At 48.1% G+C, this 13,618-nt stretch overlaps 1 protein-coding gene across 2 annotated transcripts in view; it reads left to right on the top strand.

Annotated features, from left to right (window-relative positions):
• LOC126533718 (uncharacterized) overlaps positions 1 to 13,618 on the top strand; it is a 336,510-nt gene that overhangs the window by 32,569 nt on the left and 290,323 nt on the right. For both annotated transcript variants that reach the window (XM_050180905.2, XM_050180904.2), the window contains exon 2: positions 7,070 to 7,359. The gene's annotated coding sequence lies outside the window, so the exon portion shown is untranslated. The remainder of the gene's footprint in view (positions 1 to 7,069; positions 7,360 to 13,618) is intronic.

The following is a 13,618-nucleotide window of genomic DNA, read 5'->3' as shown; positions in this document are numbered from 1 at the left end:
TCTTTATTTTTCTCTCTCTTTCTCGGTCTCCCGCTATACGCAGTCTTCTTACGCGATGCTTCGCGGCGTTTCCCTCTCTCTATCTCTGTGTCTATCTTTGTTTCTTTCTTTTTTTTTGTTCCTGTGCTTATCTGTTGGCGTCGCAAGTAATAGCCTCCATTCTTCTCCGTTCATTCCACCCTTCCGCTCTCGTAATCCGGCAAAATTGTGCGTACGCCGCGAGTGCGCCGTAAGCGTATATATTGGCGTGCCAGGAAGCAAAAAAAAAAGAAAAGAAAGAAAGAAAACGAAACTTTACGTATAGGACCTTTCTCCTCTCTCTTTTTTGTTGCCTACCGTTTTTTTTCTTTCTTCTTCTTTACTACGGCGTCTCGTCGTTTCCGCCTTTCTGTTTCCCTTCTTCCGCTTCCCCGCCTTTCTTTTTCCTTTGCTTTTGCGTCTTTCTTCGTTCTACGACCTTCTCGTCTTGTTTTTTGGAATCGTAGTTTGTTGTTGGCGCACCTTCGAGCTGGCATAGTTGTCTCTATATGGCCAGCTCGTCCCGTTCGCTCGCGTCGAAACCTTCGGAGAAGCGCCCCTCCCCCTCCCCTCTCCCTTTTGCGGAATGCTCTCGCTCTCTGACGGTGCATGGGGCCTTGCGTTGTTGAGCGTCTCCGCATCGGCCCACGTCCGCCGCTGGGCTGAGAGAAAGGCGTGCTCGAACGCTTTCTTTTCGGGTTCTTGGGTTTGCCTGCCCCCGCCGAGGTCTGGCTGAGGGCCCAATCTCGCTGAGAGGCCCCTTCTCTCGGGTCGTGCTCGCGTCTCCGCGTGTGTGTGTGTGTTTTTACTGCAGTGGCAGCAGCAGCCCAGGCCTCTTACGAGCCCATTTTATACCTCCCTCCCTCCCTCCCCCCTCTCCTCATTCACATTGTCTACTTCGTCGACGAGTCCTCTTTCTTTTTTCGGTTAAGTGGTAGACTTTTTCGAGTACGCACCAGGACCCAGCCGTGGGGCACGCCTTCCTCTGTGTCTCTCGCACCCTTCGTGCGATACTGAGCTGTACAGCGCGAAAGCCACGTGGCTTTCTTGTCGTAACGGGTTGAGCGTTACGTTAGCTGAGCTTGAGAAAAAGAGAGAGACAGAGATTAAGAAAAAACAGAGGCCTCGGCCTGAGCTATAGCTTACTCTTACCCGCTACTCTGCACTGGACGGGGAAGAGAAACAGCGATGAGTGACGATGGTGAAGAGGAGGGAGTGTTTGTTTAGAAGTCGTTCACTTTACTGCAAACTCTAAAGCCGCGTGTCCAGCCCAGTGTATTGTGAAAAGTTGAGCCAGTGCCGAAGACAAGAATGCCTTGCCTTGCGTGGCGGCGGGTAGTTTTTTTGTTTGTTTGTTTTTTATCCTCAGTGAGTTGAGCGTCGAGTGGAACGCCCGTACCCTCACATGACTGAGAGGGCAACTGCACTGTAGTGCTCCAGATCTTTCTCTGCTTTGGCGATGGGTGGCTCGTAGTTTATCAAAAGTTCAGGTGCAGTCTCGAAAGTCGGGTGTCTGAGGAGATGATGAGTATACCTGCCTAGCCCTAGACGACTTCTCAGCGCCTGGCTTTTGCTTTACCTTTAAAACTGCAAGACGCGCCACCTAGATGAAGCAAGATGCAGTGCAGAGAAGCTGCCTTGCTATTAGGAAAAGTTCGTGTGAGCACTTTCGAAAAAAAAAAAAGACCGGATAACAAATTTCAGCATAGTGGGAAAAACATTTTTTTTCCGTTCTTCTCCTGTTTCCCTTTATTAGTTAAAAAATAAATAAATAAGGTTTACTCAAGAAAGAGCTTGCGGCTGGCGCAAAGTTTCGACGTTCCCAGTTACCTAATCTCTCCAATCCACTCAAAGTAATATCGTCCGCTGTAAGCACCTAAAAGTATTAAAAAGTTGAATTTACAAGCATACGAGTGGGACTGCAACCAGGCTAACTACAGACGTCAGATAGGCTGGGTTGCGGCGAAAATAAATTACGGTGCAGAGGGGTAATGGCCTCTTACGCAGTGCTCAAACATTCGAGGTAAGTTTGTGCGCTGGGCTCTATGTAAAACAAGCTTGTGTCTGAGCAGTAAATCTCGACGAAACAAAACCGCGTGCCTTAGTTTAGAAAAGAGGGAACTCGCCATGGAAGTGATTCCCTCCATTATGTGTTTTACATGTAAATCGCCTAGTTAGCATGCAGATTTTACCTCACCACGGTGTACTTGGTATAACGAACGCGCTGACTTAACTAGCTAGGCTGAATATAACAAAGAAAAAGTTGCTGCGGTCAGGTTTCGCTAAGTAGATACATGGTTTCATCTTTATAATGGAGATATTACATTTCTTAGAGTCAATTTTGTTGTATAGCGCTTCGTTAAAAGGGTAAGTATTCTGAGATTTTATGCATGCGCATTTAACTGAGAACACATAAAATGTCGGCGAAAAGCTCGTGAGCAGCCCTCCCACCATTGTTTGTACAAAGAACCGAAGAGTTCTTCCGAGGAGCATGGTTTAATTAATGTTGAATCAGACAAAGAATATGTTCAACATATGCTGTGTAAACTTGCTCAGTACGTAGACTTTGTCTATCGCTGATGACAGCCATAGATTGTTTATTTGAAACTAACCATAATAGTGGCAGACGATCTAGATCCCCCACTTCTGCTCACATATGCACGTTCAGTCAAAAACAGGAACATACAGTTTCCAGCGGACGTAGTCTTGTTGAGACATCTATGTTGCAATCAGACTTCTTTATGCGCTCTACATATGCTATTTAAATCTACGGCAATATTTTGCTGGTTGCGTGCACTTTCTCGATGACAAATGACAACCGCAAGTGGTTTATTTGAAGCAAAAACCATACTGCACGGTGGACAACGACTGCAGGCGATCCAGGAACCCGAATTCAGGAAGCTTATTATTCGTCTGCGCTCTTAGCCAACGGTCGGCTGCCTTCACTAACAATATCCTACACCGCAATTTTCTTGAATTCAGTTTTTAGCGTAAGAACGTTTTCGTGTATACGGGCCCAGATCTCCCCACTTCTGCTTACGTGTTCACTCAATACCAGAAGCAGACGATTCTCTTCGGAAGCAAACGATGCTCTCCAGAAATAACTGCTCTCTCTAATAGCGGACAGACGATGAAACAGAACTGCATCGTCTGCGCGGGAATGACCTCTTGAGGGCCGCGCAGTGACTTCGCAATATCAGCGTTGGTAATTTCCACGGCGGCGGGTGATATTCAGCATGAACCTCTTATCTGCAGGTTCACCGGTTATTACGCCAAACAGCCGAAAGTTTCCTGCCTGCCGGGCATCGTATCACTATGCCTCCAACTACGTGTCTTCTCCTTTCGCTGGTGTCCTCGTTGTACGTTTCATAGAAGGCCTAATACAGACAGGGGAAAGGGGTTCGAGGGGGGTGGGTGGTGGCTGGCGTTGTTCAGAGAACGCGCACCAGAGTGCGCGAGAGTAGGGAAAGGCGAATGCTCTCACGCAGCGAAGCCAGTAAACGCTAATCGGACGCTAACGAGCTATGTTTTCCCGTGGCGACTGCGCGCTCAGACGCAATCGGTCCCTAATCGAATTTGCAGGCTCTTGTCGCGACCCCCCCTCCCCGAACCCCTCTCCACACAGAGACACACGGCCACTCGCGTCCCCAAATCGCTCCAGTCTCCTACTCTGCTTTCCCCGCTTGCGATTCTGGCACCCCCTGGAGGCCTTGTCGTAACGACTGTTGTCATGCAGACCACTTCGGGACAAGGGCGGACCGAGGGGCCTCTTAAGAGGAGTGCAAACACGAGTACTTCTGGCAGTTGCAGGCTCGTATAGTAGAATGAATACGCACTTGGTGCCCGGCGTTTCATAGGTATAACATTTCAACGTGAAACTGCAGAGAAAAGAAAAAGGTAAATATTAACATGCCATCTACGCAGTTATATCTGCTGCAGGCGCTGCTGATGAAGTTGAAATGGACAGCCGTAGCTTTGTCGCAATTTACGGAAATCTTTCGTGCACACTGTTCTGAAACGCGCCCAGACGTGCTTGCGACAATAGCTTGATCGTTTGGATTGTCCAGATAAGAGACTAAGAATTCGCTGAGGAATAAAACAGGAAGGCATTTTACTTAATGCGTGTGATGTAAAGTGGAGACTATTGGTAAACTGCGAGCTGTAAGCGTAAAGTTCTGCTTGAAAATCTATTCGTGATTGCCTCTAAGTCCCGAGAAGTTGCACGCTTGCGAGCACACAGTCTCGCCTTGAATGTTTTCGCGCGAGTTATGCTTTCCGCGGTTGATCGGTGCTGGGGAGTGACTTTGGCCCGGCGTAATCTTTGCCAGGTTCGCCGATACAGAGGCTGTACACATGTGAATATGAGTGAAACTAATTTCCGCGGTTCGGTTTTACCGTGGTGTGGTCCCATTCACGATACGCGGGCCAGTCGCCATAGCGTGCACCACGCCGCAGCTGTCTGCAGCCGAATTCACAAAGCCTAGCCATTAGCAAGAGTTGCTTGTCATATTGACCGCAAAGAAAGACGGGGAAAGCGGAAGAGAATTAGTGGCGGTCAATATGATATGGGCAGTAAACACCAACTAGGCCAAACTGAAGTTCTTCTGTAGCAAGAGTTGTTTCTCATCGGGCAGTCGCCATCACTGACGATCTCTTCGACATCATGATCGCCGGGGGAACCCCTTCTTGCGAAGAGTGCTGGGCTAAGTAACTTTTTATGTGAATACAGGCCTTGGTTCGCAAGAGCCAATTTCCATCTGCATGCCACCGGAACTAAATAGGTCCAGCATTAGCAATGCCTTTTATCTGCTTTTACGAACTTTTTTTTTTTTTTGCGTAAGGACCTTCTTCTTTTGGCAAATGCAGGCTCTGGAGCCGTATTCACAAAGGTAGTCGTTCGCAAGAGCTGTCTGCCAATGGCTGGCAGCCATCGCTAAATATTATGTCCGGCGTCAGTATTGGCTGAGGCCTACTCTTACGAACAGTTCTGTCGTTACAACTTTCTTTTTGGTCATAAAATACGGACCATGATGTCCTGTGTTATAGCGCGAGTCTATGTCGCACGCAAATTGATTCAGATTGCGCCGCGTAACAGCCTAAACAGAACGGGACGCGTGTACGCTAAAGCGCCACTTACGTAAACAATCCATCACTCCGAACTGCTTCTTTTTTCTCTCTCGTACTTTTTTCTTTCCACACACTCGCGAGACAAATGAGTGTTTCTGCTGCGTAAAACGTTGTGTCAGGTATGTACAGAAAGGTGTGTAGCAATTAAGAGGAGACCGCGCCCGTCCTCGTGTCCTTTCTTACTTTCTCTGAATGCTTTCTCTTTTTTTTCGCTCAGCTAGCTGGGCGCTGTTGACTTTGCGTCAGCGCTTAATGCGCCGGGTGGTCCCTTGCACGTTAGCCGAGAGTTCGTGTCTGTAGTTCGCGGTGTCGGGCCGTGATTGTTGTCACGTGGCTGTTCTCGCTCGTCGCTTCTTTCTTCTTACTTTTCTCGGCCTTCCCCGTCACTCAATTTCTCTGTCTTTTTATCTCTCTCTCTCTCTCTCTCTCCGTCCCTCTCAGTCTCTCTCCACGTGACCTTGTTTATTTCATTGTTCCTTCCTTCCTTCCCTATATGCGTTACTTTGGCGTGGTGTTCCGTCTTCATTAATGACCGGAGCCGGCGCGTTGTAACAGTGCCCGTCACTCGGGCCGATTCCTTCCTCTCTCTCTCTTCGTTTCCTCGCCGCTTCTCCCAGAGCCTCGACTTGATGGATGGCCGCTCTCGGTGGGTCGTATACGGCGGAACGAGATGCGCGCGAAACCACGGGAATGCGCGCTAGCTGCTTCGACTCTCTCTCCTCTACACGGAGAGTCCCATGTTGACACGAGCGCGCGAGGTCATTCGGGCTCGCCCGCGGAACAACCACTCTGGTTTGCGGAAGAAGTTACTGCTAGGCGCTGCGTGAGTTGGCGTTAAACATTGTTTCCGCACCACTCGAGGGTTGTTGCTCCGTCACACCGGGTGTCCCGGCAAACGGGGAGAAATGTTAAAAAAACAGTTTACGAGGCCTCCCGTGCGGATTGGACTGAGTGTGTACTTCGTTATCCCACTGCTGGAGAAACTTCGACTATGTATATTGTGTTCTTGGTAAACGGAGTGATTAGTCGTAAATGATTACGTTCTAATATATTACCTGAACGGTCGCATTGTCAGAACGAGGAGCAATTATATTCGACGGGCTGGCCTTTTCCATAGCTCTTTTCACTTCGATAGCTGTTGTTGTCTCATTTCGCTGGTCGTAACTAACTAACTAACTAACTAACTAACTAACTAACTAACTAACTAACTAACTAACTAACTAACTAACTAACTAACTAACTAACTAACTAACTAACTAACTAACTAACTAAGTTAATGAAGAAAAAACTAGCTAACTGACTGTCTCACTAACTTGCTAAATAACTCCTAATTTAACTAGATAAATAATTTGCGAACCTACTAATTATTAACTAGCTAACTAGCAAGCTAGCTATAGATCGGCAAGTAAAATAATAAATATGTTACGTTCGTCTTTCCCAACCCTTACCAGCGTTAGAATCAGCTAAAAGATCGGCTACTTAGAATGGGTGGCGACAGGTGTCCCATGTTGTACTACGGTGTTGTACTACTACTACTACTACCCGTGTTGTACTACTACTAACAGATGTCCCGTGTTCTACTACGGTATTGTACTACTACTACAATCCGTGTTGTACTACTACTAACAGGTATCTCATGTTGTACTACGGTGATGTACTACTACTTCCCGTGTTATACTACAACTGACGGGTGTCCCGTGTTGTACTACGGTGTTCTACTACTACTAACAAGTGTTCCCGTGCTTTACTATGGTGTTGTACTACTACTACCCGTTTTGTACTGGTACTACTAACACGTGTCCCGTGTTGTACTACGGTGTTGTACTACTACTAACGGGTGTCCCGTGTTGTACTACGGTGTCGTACTACTATACCACCCGTGTTGTACCACTACTAATGGGTGTTCCCGTGTTCTACCACGCAGGAGCTGGCCGCCCGCACGGGCTGCGCGGTGTCGGCCAGCGGGTCCGAGTCCGGCGCCTCGCCCTCGTCGAGCACGGGCGACGTGCCGCCTTTCGCGCCGGCGCCTTCGCCCGCGGGCTCGGCGCCTCCGTGCTCGTCGTACCTGCTCCAGCAGCTGGCCTCCAGCTGCTCCTTCCCCAACTCGCTGGACGGCGTCCAGAGCACGTGCCACAGCTCGCCCTGCGGCGGACCGGCGTCGTCCGCGGTGCAGCTCCGTTCGTCGCCGTCGGCGGCCGCCTCCTTCTTCGCCAGGTGAGCGCGCATGTTTGTTAGCAGTAGTAGTAATAGTTAGTTGGGGCAGGAAATGATGTACCGCGTTTTCCAGGAGATTTTCCAGAAACGCGTCGTCGTGATGACTGCGCTCGTCGTCGGCTATATACTCGTGCAAACTTCGGCGACGAATGTTTCTGCCTAGTCAGCAGTATAGTCAGGGGTATATTTGTAGGTCTTGCCTAACCAAGTGAAGAGAATCTGCGATGGTTCCAATCATGATGACTTCCATTCTCAACGTGAACTATATATATATATATATATATATATATATATATATATATATATATATGTTGCGGGTTTGCGGGGGTGGTCCAGCATACTTTTTTCACATTGAACTTGTTGAATTTAGCAAAAGTGCGGCGGGAGCTTATCATAATAATTTCAACTCAGTGAGCAAACACGCGCAGCCGATCAGCGAACACAGCAAAATACGAAGTTTCCGGCATTGGAACTTATTACGCGGTTGCTAAGTAAGAAAGCTGGTCGTCATTAGCCATTCTCGATCACTGCGTTATTAATAACGCCGCTGTATACTGGCAAGATCTTTTTTGTCTTATCGCTTATCTCGTTATGTGTACTATTATGACGTCATTTTTGCCTCATGCTTATACGTTGCTGCATGCCATCTCCGTTAACGGTTCCTGCAGTCATGACGAAACTGCTACGTAAGCGAGACAAATTGCTGTCTACGATAATGGAGCGTGGGGTCATTTTCAGCGCGATACATCCACCTCGATCGAGCATACGTTTCGATCGATAAAGCAAAACAAATAATGTGTATATCGCGTTCGTGATGTACGACCTCAATTTAGGCCTAACGCAACTAACGGTAAAAACTTTGCACTCTCGTTTGAATTTAGGACCCAGCGACGACTTCCCACCGTATCCTTTCGACCCGCTACCCCCTTCCCAACAAAGATTCTAAAACTTAGAACCCCGGTTCTCTTTTTTTTCCCCGCGTTTTACGAACAATTAGGCACTTGTCGCGCGATCATTTAGGCCCCGATGCCCTGCACAGAGGGGGGGGGGGGGGGGGGGGCGAGAAAAATAATCACTCCGTGAATTCAGGGGCTGGCATAGCGAAGAGAGCAAGCAACACAGGAGGTGGCGGGATGCGGGGCCAAATAAATGACACATACGCACGCACACACACGGAAAAAAAAATTGTCGAGTGTCTTTACGCTGCAGCGCTCGGCCCCGCCTCTCAACCCTTCACGCCGTGCGGGCTGCGGAAACTTCAAGTTTCGCCAATTTCGCGTCGCCTTAATGAACCGTTCTCAATGCGCGTTGACGACCTGACCCTGTGTGGGGATCCCGCATAGGCTTTTCTTTTCAAGTGCACGCACGTGTCCCCCACACGCGCGAACGCGCCCACAACACGCTCAACCCGCACGCACGTGGTTCGGGCCAACGTTGGTTCGGGCGGCGGAGCCAATGTGTGTGCATAGGCCTAACCGGAGTGGCTGCGCGCGAGAGTTGGGCTCCGTTTCTTGACGCCGACGGCAACGGGGTCTAGTGAACGCCTCGGGGAGGGCGTAGCGAGCCGCTAATGGCGTCCATTAGGCTTAATCGGGGCCGCAGGAGTATCAGGTGCAGGGTTGCACGCTCTTCGCCGATATTGTCGGTCACGTGAGACCGGGGCACTGGGAAACTATAGTTGCGAACGATGCAAACAGTTTGGATGGGGAGATGAAGAGAAGCGCGAAGTAAAAAAAAAGAGAGCTACGTGTGCTCTGAACGACGCTGGCCGACCCTCCGCGCCGCTTAGAAATGAGTCTCATATTGAAGGAGCAGTGTTATTAATGGGAAGAAATGGCATTCACAACTCAAGCGGACGAGGGATCGAAGGGAGCGAGGACATTGGTATCTTAGGGGAGTGCAGGGGAACAACTGGAACCTCAGTTAGGCAACACATCTTGCGAGAAGGTTGCCTGTCATTGCCTCAACCTACAATAGGTCGCGTAGACAAGGAAGCCAGCTATGTGTAGAGATGGAAGGAGGGAGGGGGGGGGGGGGGGCGCTCTCACGGCCAAACCGCCAACTCGTTCGCACGCAAATTCTGCACCGAGGTCGCATTTCGCGGTGACATTTGGTTGTTCTCATTTTCGTTACTGACCACAGTATTAAGCCTCACCCCCGCCAGCGCGCACGAACTCAGCCCGAGTGACAGATGAGCATTTCCTCGCGTGGAGGAACCAGGAACTCGTTAAGAGCAGCCCACAATGTTTGTAGAAATCCGCGAATGTGTTTTCCTTCTATGATATTAAATTTGCGAGAAACGAAATCCAGATTTGTCCCGCTGCTCAAATCATTCATACATTTACGACCCATCTCGGTGAAGGGTGGGTGTGTGCATAAATATATAGATTCGATTAGCTTAGATGCGCGTATATATTTGCCCTGTGTAGGTCTTCAAAGTTTTCAACTTGTCAGAAGTGAAATTTATTTATGGGACCGACCTGAATTTACTTTGCGCATTGGCAGGTTTTTTTCTGTTAGGTTTCTTCACTAATCCTCAAGCATTTATTCAGCTTTTCTACGTCTTTTTCATATCAATCATACTGTGGCGGATTTTGGATCCCAGTGCTGGAATCTCTCGACTCCCCACATCTACTCGGGACTCAAGAGAACTGCGCTTTTATAAAGCACGCCCCATCGTCTCTCTGGCAAACATCACGTGCGCCATAAAGCTCATGCTTTCGCGAACATTTAGACCTCGAGTACCGAGCTTTTGGCTTCGAGGTTGAGAACGAAGCTAGCACCCCCAGACGATAACGACAAGAGCAAGAAAAAAAAAGGGGGGGGGGGGGGTTCGGGAACGCGGGCGAAAGTTTTGATGGCCGAGCTAAGGAGAGCGAGACACCACTCCCGGTCACGGGATGTCTAATCAGAGGCGACAAGGGCGTAAAACGAAGACAAACGACGGAGGCGCCATCTCGTGGGGGTTTGAATGAGCGAAAAAACGCTCAAAATCGCGCACAAACCACGCAGTTATGTAATCAAGAAAGAGTCCCAAAGAGCGCCGAGGGAAACGAAGAGAGAACGCGCACTTATTTTACCAGTCCCTCGAGGAAAAGAATTAGCCTGGAGCTAGTTCACAATTTCTACCACCGAAACTCAACTTTTCCACGCGCAGTGCTATGTGTCGCCATGAAGCTAGTGCAGTATACTATATGCCGAACCAGCTCGTGAACCCCTTAAGTGTTGATAACCATTACATCATTTTATATATACGAAGCCGGACTAAGCTGGAACAAAATCAACCTTCGTTAAACTCGAACCGAACCGGTAATCTTTTTTTTTTTTTGTTCGACGCCCTGATTTCATTATCATTAAACTCCGGTGAGTGCGAGTTGACGCGATTATGAGCGTAAACGAATACGTGTGAGCGTAAACCAGACTAGTGGGCAGATGAATGCGTGGCACTGCATGGGAATGTGCGTGTGAACGCGACTCTGAAGCGAACTGGTCTGACGTCGCTCTGAATCAGGGGCCTTTAAAGTGCGGTGGTGATGAATACCAGTCATGAACCTGTGACGGAAAGGAAAAGTACGCTACCTGCCCTTCTGAACTCATGCTACGTGACTCGGACTCTCTAAGTCAAAGAAAGCAAGAAATAACAAAACAAGCTGAATCGTAGCACACATTCGCTTGTGCCTGTTCCGCGAACGGTGCCGTATTTCAGTGATAACAGCATAGAACCAATCATGGTTACTGTTAGTGCCCACACAGAAGGTAATGCATCGGGTGCTTTGCCATCTGGCGTTTATAACATGATTAGTTCCAGGTGCTGTAGGTATTATCGTGCCCCGGTCCCATCTGAACAACATCCTCTCTATTTTGCTTACCACCTGCCGTACAGATTCTGCGCGTTTCAAATTAACCCGCGGAGTTGTCGCTTTTCAACCTTCCTAAAATATCGCGCTGTTTTCCCGAAGGCAGCATCCATATATAGCCGCGTACACTACACGCGTGTGCAGAGTCGCACAGGCGCAAGCCAGCGATGAGAAAAGCGCGTAATTTTTCCTCGTTCCGCCCGAGTTCGAGAACAAATAAAGCGTCGCGAACCAAGTTTGCGCAGGGCTTTTCAAGATCCTCGCTCCCGCACACCGCCGTCTCCTTCCCTTCGCACCCTCTTTCCCAATTTCCCTACGCCTTCTATCCCGAAACGCCGTCATATTTCCCATATTTTCCCCCGCGTTCCTCTAATCTCCTCGAAATTATTTCTTGCTCCATCCTTTGTTTTTTTGCTTCCTCGCTTCCTGTTCCTCTTTCGGGAAGGAAACGGGAGAGGAGGAATGGAGAGAGCTCGCCGCCTCTACGCGACCTCCGTGATTCCCGGCAACGGCGGCAGCGCGAGAAATAATTGTCTTGGCCCGATTTAATTATTCCCGTGGGAGCGACACAACCGACGTGGGCGGCACGAGGAACGCGAGCGCGAGCTCGCTGTGGCTGTGAAAGAATAGTCCCGGCTCGGCTTGGCTCGTATATATATTATACGTTCGTCGGTTCGCCCCCTCCCTTCTTCTCTTCTTCCTTTTCTAACCCCTTTTTTTCCTATTGTTTCTCTCTTTCCTACTTGATCCACCTCGCCTCTTTCTCTCTCTCACTGCTCCTCCTTTCTCAACCTTCTTTCTCATTTCTCTCTTGCCTACTGCGTTCCTCCGTCATATTCCTCTCTTAGCCTTCTTTCCTTTTCTTTTATCTCTCTTTCTCTCTCTTCATCGTGGCTTCTGATCTGAGCTCGTCATCCAGGGAGATTTTTCTGGGACGTTCAATGTTCGAGGCTTCTACCTCCGGTGTCGTGGAAAAGTGCGGGAAAAAGGGAAAGGGGAAATAAAAACGACTCCCCGGTGGAAAGTTTGTCAAGAGACGATTATTGCTCGTCGCCTCTTGTTTGTTCGGAGGGCCCGCAGCTGCCGTTCGGTAGTCGTTGTGTAGATGACGTAGCCGCAGCACATACATATATATATATATATATATATATATATATATATATATATATATATATATATATATATATATATATATATATATATATATATGGCTATTATTTATGTTTCTGAATGGGCTTAATGTTGTGCACAAGATGGGAGCTCGCTCTGCGACACTCTCACACGGCGTCGCTTACTCCTCAGTCCTTCACTATAGTCAACGGGTTTCTGGTGCATACAATATTTCAACTGTTGCCTAGCATCAGAGCGTGCTTTTATATTTATTTATTTATTTGTATGTACGTATGTTTGCTTGTTTGTTTGTTTGTTTATTTGCTTATGATTGATTTTTTTCCCCTTTGCAGCATATCCTATATAGTTCCACGTTTTAGTTGATTTTAGTTTCAGTGCAGCATAACCAGCCTTCACTTCGACAGAAGAGAACGTGTTCAAGTTGAAGTTTACTGAACATCTATAGTGTGTCTGTTAACACCATGAAAAAAAAAAACTGTCGCGTGAATTTCGTGTGTGAGACACGCTGGGATAAGCGGAAGTGAATCGAAGTCAGTGACGCGGAACTCACGTTGTAGGCATCGTAGTATTTCTGCTAGGATTGCGACTTCACCACCTATGAACAGCGGTGAGCAACTGCGAAATTTTTCCTGAAATATGCTCGAAGCACTTCTTTGTTCGTTGTTACTTCATTTTAATGCCATAACATTGCCTAGTTGTTTAGTACTCTGACAGACGTATCTTGCCGGTGTTTACGTGAAATAGCACGGAGCCGATCTCGGAGGCAATGTAATCAAATTCGTGGAGGAGCGGATCCTGGTAATATCGGATTGCAGTCGCATGCTGCCCCCACCCCATGAAAGATCTGTTTAAATTGCTCCTGAAAGCACCATCCCGCTTTTTAACGTACATTTCGGGAAGATGCAGAAACGACCTGCATGATCAATTTCTGGTGAGTAATTAATGCCGCAAGAACTGTGCACCGCTTCAAGTCAACAAAAGATAATGAAAATGCGAATCTCATCGTTTCTCGAAGAAAAAAAGAATTTAATTAAATGTTACTTCAAGTAAAAATTATTTAGTACTGTATTTACTTGATTGGTAATTGGTTTTCTGAGCTTTTCAATAGTGAACTTTGCTCCAACGTGTAAAATAATAAAGAAAGAAAGAATGCTGCTGTGGATGCTGCGTTAAGCGTCCGGCACATAAATCGGCACGACTGAAGCAGCACGCCAAAATGGAGTGGCCCCGGATAAATTTCGACCCCCTAGGTTCCTTTCTTTCTTTTTTAA

This window comes from Dermacentor andersoni, chromosome 7 (genome assembly GCF_023375885.2).
Source record: "Dermacentor andersoni chromosome 7, qqDerAnde1_hic_scaffold, whole genome shotgun sequence".
In the NCBI taxonomy this organism is placed as follows: domain Eukaryota; kingdom Metazoa; phylum Arthropoda; class Arachnida; order Ixodida; family Ixodidae; genus Dermacentor; species Dermacentor andersoni.
Note: the sequence above shows the minus strand (reverse complement) of the source record. Positions and strands in the feature narration are given on the sequence as shown.